Genomic DNA, 7,361 nt, shown 5'->3' on the forward strand with positions numbered 1-7,361 from the left:
TGATGGGTAAATTGGCCATTATAAATTGCCCCTAGTATAGGTAGGTGGTAGGGGAATTGAGGGAAGGTGGGATGTGAGAGGGTAATGGGATTAATGTAGGATTAGTACAAATGGGTGGTTGTTGGTCGGCACAGACTCGGTGGGCTGAAGGGCCTGTTTCAGTGCTGTATCTCTAAATAAATAAATAAATACACTTGTGCGAACATTGAAAAGCATTTCACAAAGTTAATTTGAAACAGCTTGTCAATGCTATTACAGAATCTGAGGCACTTGCCATGATTGGGATTATATGTCTATAGAAGAGTGGCAAGCATAATCTCAGAGTAAAACTGACACTGGAGCAAGTGCAAATATTCTGCCCATCTGTGTACTGAAAGACATGTACTTAAAGAAATGGGAATCTATGGTACAACCCACCACAGCTAGACTGACTGCTTACAATGGTTCTCCAATCAATTGTATTGGAATGATAACCTTGCAGTGCAGCTATGGGAGCTCCAAATGGCTACCACAAATGATTTATATTGTAGACACAACTGGACCAGCTGTTACAGAATTTCCAATATGCCAAGATTTGCGAATTGTCACCATACCTAAAGTCAGTGACGCACCAAAGATGGTAGAAAATATCTAGGTCGAGTGTATCGGGTCGATCCATGTAAAGGACGACACAAAGGCTGGGAGCTTTTGACACGAGCAGGCAATATGACCGGGAGTCTCTCCTTAGGCTTCAGTGCATTGCAGCGAGAACCTGGAAGCCAGAGGGATTGCCGGTGATTGGTGAAGTTGCCATTGATTAGTGAAGACAGGACCAGAATTAGCTCAATTGCGAGTAGGACAGAAGGTCAGAGTCCTCAATCATGTGTCAGCAACTTGATATCCAGCAGAGGTTGTTAGGATATGTGACCAGCCCAGATCGTACGAGGTCCAGACACCCAATGGTGCGATTCTCAGATGGACCTGAAGTCTTGGCCTGTTAGCTCAGATGGTTAGAGCGTGCTGCTAATAATGCCAAGGTTGTGGGTTCAATCCCCATACAGGCCAGTACTTTAAGCACAAGAGCATTAATTGCCTTGCTTGGGTGCATTGTATTTACAATCCATGGGCAAATACAAATCCCCCCACAACAGCTGAACCATTTTTTTTTATGGGTGGCACAGTGGCGCAGTGGTTAGCACTGCAGCCTCAGAGCTCCAGGGACCCGGGTTCGATTCTGGGTACTGCCTGTGCGGAGTTTGCAAGTTCTCCCTGTGACCGCGTGGGTTTTCGCCGGGTGCTCTGGTTTCCTCCCACAGCCAAAGACTTGCAGGTGATAGGTAAATTGGCCGTTGTAAATTGCCCCTAGTGTAGGTAGGTGGTAGGGAATATGGGATTACTGTAGGCTTAGTATAAATGGGTGGTTTTTGGTCGGCACAGACCCGGTGGGCTGAAGGGCCTGTTTCGCTGCTGTATCTCTAAATAAATAATAAATAAATAAATAAACTCAGAGAGCTGGACGACAAAATTGCATGTGACAACCATGTGGCATTGCAGACACATTCAAAGATGGAGATGAATGTACAGTGGCTACAAGCACAGAAGAAGAACATGATAACCAGAGTTCTGAGTCACCAGTGTCTCAGAGGAGTTGTCAAGATGAGCTCAGCTCTGAGAAGAGGTTGATGATAACAAGATCGGCCGAATAAGCAAACTTCCTCTACATTTTAGAGAGTGTTAAACTTACTAACGCAACTAACTTTTTGTTTTAATCATGTATAGTTAGTCCAAACCGCAATACCATTGTATATGGACATATGTTTTATCTTTGGAAAAAAGAGGGATGTTGTGGATGACCTTAAGAGCAGACCATCTTAAGAAGCTGTAAGTGAAGGTCACCAGAGGAAGTGATGCCACCTCACACATCAGCAGGAAGTTCTGGGTGTAGCCCAACAGAGTGAAATGTGTTTAGATGTGGCTCATGCAGTAACTGTTTCTATATAAATGTTCTAGTCAAAGTATAATAAAAACCCATGTTTTCTTTGGCTATTACTTGTAACCCTGTGAATCCTACAATAGTTCACATACCAAAGGAATAAGTAATATTACAGAAGTCATTAGGCCTTTTGTGTCTGTGCCAGATCTCTGCAAGAGCAATTCAGCTAGTCCCACTCCCCTGCCCTTTGCCTACATTTTCTTTCTCCAGATAACTGTCGAATTCCCTTTTGAAAGCCATGACTGAATCTGCCTCCACCACACTCTCAGACATTGCATTCCAGAATATTATTATGACCTGTGAGGAGGATAGTGATAGACGTCAAGAGGCTGGTTGAATGGGCAAACATGTGGCAAATGAAATTTAATGCAGACAAGTGTGAAGTGATACATTTAGGTAGGAAGAATGAGGAGAGGCAATACAAAATAAAGATACAATTATAAAAGGGGGGCAGGAGCAGAGGGACCTGGAGGTATAGGTGCACAAATCATTGAAAGTGGCAGGGCAGGTTGAGAAAGTGATTAATAATGCATACGTTATCCTTGGCTTTATAAATAGAAGCAGAAAATACAAAAGCAAGAAAGTTATGGTGAACCTTCATAAAGGTTGTGCACATATACCCCTATGTCCTTCTGCTCCTGCACCCCCTTTAGAATTGTACCCTTTAATTTATATTGCCCCTTCTCATTCTTCCTACCAAAACAAATCAATTCACACTTTTCAGCATTAAATTTCATCTGCTACTTGTTTACCCATTCCACCAGCCTGCCTATCTCCCCTTGATGCGTATCACTATCCCCCTTGCTGTTCACTATACTTCCAAGTTTTGTGTCACCTGCAATTTTGAAATTGTGCCCTGTACACCCAAGGCTATACATCAAAAAAAGCAGGGGTCCTAGCACCAAACTCTGAGGAACCCCACTATATCCCTTCCTCAAGTCTGAAAAACAACTGTTCGCTACTGCTGTCTGTTTCCTATCACTCAGCCAATTTTGTATCCATGTTGCCACAGTCCTTTTTAATCCATGAGCTTCAACCTTGCTGACACGCCTGTTATGTGGCACTTTATCAAATGTCTTTTGGATGTCCACGTACACCATATCAACCGCATTACCCTCATCAACCCTCTCCATGACCTCATCAAAAAACTCAAGCAAGTTAGTTAAACACAATTTGCCCTTAACAAATCTGTGATGGAAAGACAGTACTTGTCAAACATGGCAATCAAATTATTAAGATTCATTCTTCCTGATTAATCAGAATTACTTCTAAGATCTCTGACTGAGTAGTTGATAGAAGTAAACAAAACACCTTGTACCGCAAAGAGGGAGATGAGGAGGAGCACACTTCCTCGGAGGACACTTCCTTGGAGGAGGAGGAGGAGGAAGTAGTGAAGCAGGGTCAAGAAGCCTTGCAAGACCTTCCACAGGTCCAGGGGGGGACTCAAATCATTGACCAGGATGGAAGGGAGGCTTGGGCTACACCAATTCAGGCACGTTTCTCCTGAGGGTGCCTCATCCTGGAAGGCACATGGTTCAGAAACTCACCTCTCTCAGAGGGAGGGAGTGCATCCAAGATACGCATGATGCATAGACTTTCCACTGTTCCCCACACAGCTTGGAAGACAAACCTCCACCTTCAACACAATTTCCATGAACATACTCGTGCGTCCCTCCCCTACTTCATCATTCTTCAGCTTTAATGCCATCAAACATTGGAGCCACACATGTCTGTGTCCAACCATCAACATTTTCTTTACATTGAGTCCTTACAAATGAATACAACCACCACAAAAGTCACCCAAGTGAGCCACTAAGTGAGCCACTACCGACGCAGCTCCTTCTGCTCGTGTTCGCTTCTACTGAGTGCTCCCCCTGTGGCTGAGGATGAGGTGGAGGCAGGCTGCTCGCATGTGTGTGTGTGCAGCTGAGAGGCCCATGGCGGTCATCCTATTTGTCATGGTGCCAGTGGGGGATCCGCCACAGGCTGCCCCATCTACGTCAATGCAGTGGCAGCCTCGGTCACAGGGCCTTCCTCTACAGATATTGCCTCAGTCGGAGGGGCCAAGGGGGCAGATAATGATGATGCTGCCCCCTGAGGGATGAACCCCTCAACATCATTGTTGACTGCCTCAGCTCTTTCATGGCATGCATGAAAAACAGAGGGATCCACCACATCTTTGTGCCATCAGTGCTACTGACTGGTCAATGCTACATTCTGTGCATGTCAGTGCACTGTGCCTGCATCCAACATTTGGGCACACATCTTCCACTCCTGCTCCAGGAAGACCTACCTTGTGTGTTACTCCCAAGGCTCTACACCTCTGTTCAGCTTAGCATGGCTGTATCTGTCCCCCATCCTCTGAAGGGGATTGCCCACATCTGTGTCTGCCTCTGCCTCCCTTACATCCTCAGTGAAGTGTTGGTCACCCTGTGCCACCCGTTCTAAACTCGCTTGAGGCTCCACCGAGATGAATGCATCTGTGCTGGTGGAGGATGTAGTTGACTGATGTGATGGTGCTGGCTTGGTTGCTTCTTCCTCCACTGAAGAATACAGTTGGTATGTCAAGGCTCACACTCCACAGCTGGCCCTGTGGTAGACATAAAAAGCTGGTTAGGAACACTTGCCTCTGTCAGCAGCTGTTTTTGCAGAGCTGCAGCAGGCCACTAGACCTTATGTATTGGCATGGAGGAAACTGAGGAGGAGGAAGCTCCATTCCCATCACCTGGAGATAGGAAGATCATTTCACCCTGTCTTGGATGGACTCCCAACTTGACATCACCAACTTCCTGATGCGGCGCCACCTGGGCAATAGGAAGGGCCTCCTCCTCCATGGACATTGGAATAACTAGATTAGTGACTCTACCGCCTGAACAAGCTCTTTCTCTGGAGTTCTCTCTTTTCTCCTGCAAGGTAAAGAGCAAGAGATTAAAGACCATGGTGCCCTCCTTTCTTTGATGTCCAAACGGACCTAGGCATCCTTGTTCATAAGTTATTGAAAGCTAGCATGCAGGTGCAGCAAGCAATTAGGAAGGCAAATGGTGTGTTAGCCTTTATTGCAAGAGGATTTGAGTACAGAAGCAAAGAAGTCTTGTTTCAGTTGTATAGAGCATTGGTGAGGCTGCAGCTGGAATACTAGGCTGAATTTTTGCAGCTTGGTTGGGCTGGTTGGGTCTTCGGATTCATAGCCACAACCTGGGGTCAGCACCGCACAGGTGCCGGACCAGGTGCCAGAGGCAGTATCGGCCAATGCCTCTGACACTTGCAGGACTGTGGGAGACCAGGCCAGTACTGAGCCCCATGCTGATGATAAGCCTCTGAGGACATCCATTTGGTGGGATATGCTGCAGGTGCAGCGTGAGGTGCGTGGAGATCTGGCAGATTTACCAGAGATGAAGCATACTCTGGCTTAGATTTTGGAGGTTTCCTTCCAGGCCATGAGTTCAGCACAGTCCCTGTCACCTGCGCAACTGACTTCCTCCATTGACAGATTTGTGGCTGAAGTGGAGGGCTTGATCCAGCAGGCTATCCAAAGCCTCCCGGAGATACGCAGAGACATTGAGCTCTATGCAGCAGGTGCCTCAGCAGATATAGATGAGACTCCTGGGGTATCCTCCAGATGTTCATCCCTCTGAGGTCAGCAGAGAGGCCCAATTGAGCCTCGTGAGGGCACAGGAGCTGCAAATATGCAGTTGGGGGCTCCTCTCAGGGCATTGCTGATGCGTACAGCAGCTCCTTGTCCCCTCTACCAGTGACACCAGCACCTCCGAATCCTAGGATGACCGAGAGTGGTCCTTAGACTGCTCAGTGTCACCTTAACATGCCGGGGCCCTCACGGCCTTGGGCAGTCAGAGGACGCCCACCAAGGTCATCCCAAGCCACAGGGCATCCTGAACAGCCACCTGCCTCTGCCGTGGCTGGTGGCAAGGGGTCTTCAACACACGTGAACACTCGCAAATGTTTTAAGAAATCATATGAACTGCACTTTGGGTTCACTGGTGCGATTTGGAATTATGATAATTTATGTTCCACAATCCGCAAAATTTATTACATTTCTCACTTGGCTTATTTATATGTCTTAAGTCACTGATGATGTATGAGGCAATCTTTTTCTTCTGCATGAGATGGAGAGTTGGGGGAGGTGCCACATTGGGCCATGTTGTGTTTGAGGGAAAGGTGGACCATTTCAGCTGAGATCAGCGCCTGCAGGTGAGTGCTTTTGCGCTTCCAGTTGATGTGAATTCCCGAATTCATATTGACATGTCAGTCGCTGGCAGACTACATGGATCATGAACGTCGGATCAGGAGAAATGCCTGCATATTAGAGCCTCCTGAGCCTCCCTTGCACCCAACACCTGCAAACCTCCAACTGCTTCTCCTGGACATTCGGGTGGCTGCGCTCCCTCCTCCTCCTCAACTCCTTCACCCTCCTTGACTGAGGATGCCTCGTGCTGAACAATGTCCTCAGCATCCAGGGCCTCCCCCCCCCGCCCCCCCCACTCTGCAGCACCTGGTTATGTAAGGCACAGCTGACAACAACAATGTGAGATACCCTTGCTGCCGAATACTGAAGGGCATTACCTGAGCAACCCAGGCACCTAAAACACATCTTCAGAAGACCAATGGTCTGCTCAGTGGTGACTGGTGGTCGCATGGCTCACATTGTAACGTTCCTCTGCTTCATTCTGTGGGTTCCTCACAGGTGCCATCAGCCATGTCTTCAGCGGGTAACCCCTGCCGCCAAGTATCCATCCTTCCAGACACTCGGGTTGGGGGGGGGGGGGGCGTTGTGGGGGTGTGGGGGCTGAATAACACTGGCACCTGGGAGTTCCAGAGAATGAATGCGTCATGACTGCTACCTGGATATCGAGCACATACCTGCAATATACTTTTACGCTGGTCACAGACAAGTTGCTCATTCATTGAGTGAAACTCCTTTTGATTAATGAAGGCCCCTGGCTGACCTGCAGGTGTTCTGATGGCCATATGTGTACAGTCAATCATGCATTGGCCCACGGGGAACCCAGCGATGGTGCTGAAGCCTCTGGTTCTCTTGGACTGACTGGCGGAGTCTGTCTGGAACTTGACAAACTGGTTGGCACGCCTGAATAAGGCATCAGTTACCACCTTTATGCACTGCTGCACAGATGACTGAGAGATTCCGCACGTCTCATTGGAAGCCTGGAAGGAGCCTGTTGCGTAGAAGTTCAGAATGACTGTGACCTTTAGTGCGACTGGCATTGGATGACCGTCAAAGCAGTTGGATACGACCTCCACTGCCATCATCTCACATAGAGATGTGACAGTCTCTCGGGACAGGCGCAGTCTTCTACAGCACTGGCACTCTGACATCTGCAGAAAGCGCAGCCGCTGCTGGTACACCCTGCCT

The 7,361-nt window shown here is 48.0% G+C and overlaps 1 non-coding gene across 1 annotated transcript; it reads left to right on the top strand.

The window, feature by feature from the left end:
- Positions 1-970: 970 nt before the first annotated feature.
- On the top strand, positions 971-1,044 carry trnai-aau (transfer RNA isoleucine (anticodon AAU)). Its single transcript has one exon. It is a non-coding gene; the product is annotated as a tRNA-Ile (tRNA).
- The last annotated feature ends 6,317 nt before the right edge of the window (positions 1,045-7,361 follow it).

This window comes from Heterodontus francisci, chromosome 18, assembly GCF_036365525.1.
Source record: "Heterodontus francisci isolate sHetFra1 chromosome 18, sHetFra1.hap1, whole genome shotgun sequence".
Taxonomy (NCBI): Eukaryota; Metazoa; Chordata; class Chondrichthyes; order Heterodontiformes; family Heterodontidae; genus Heterodontus; species Heterodontus francisci.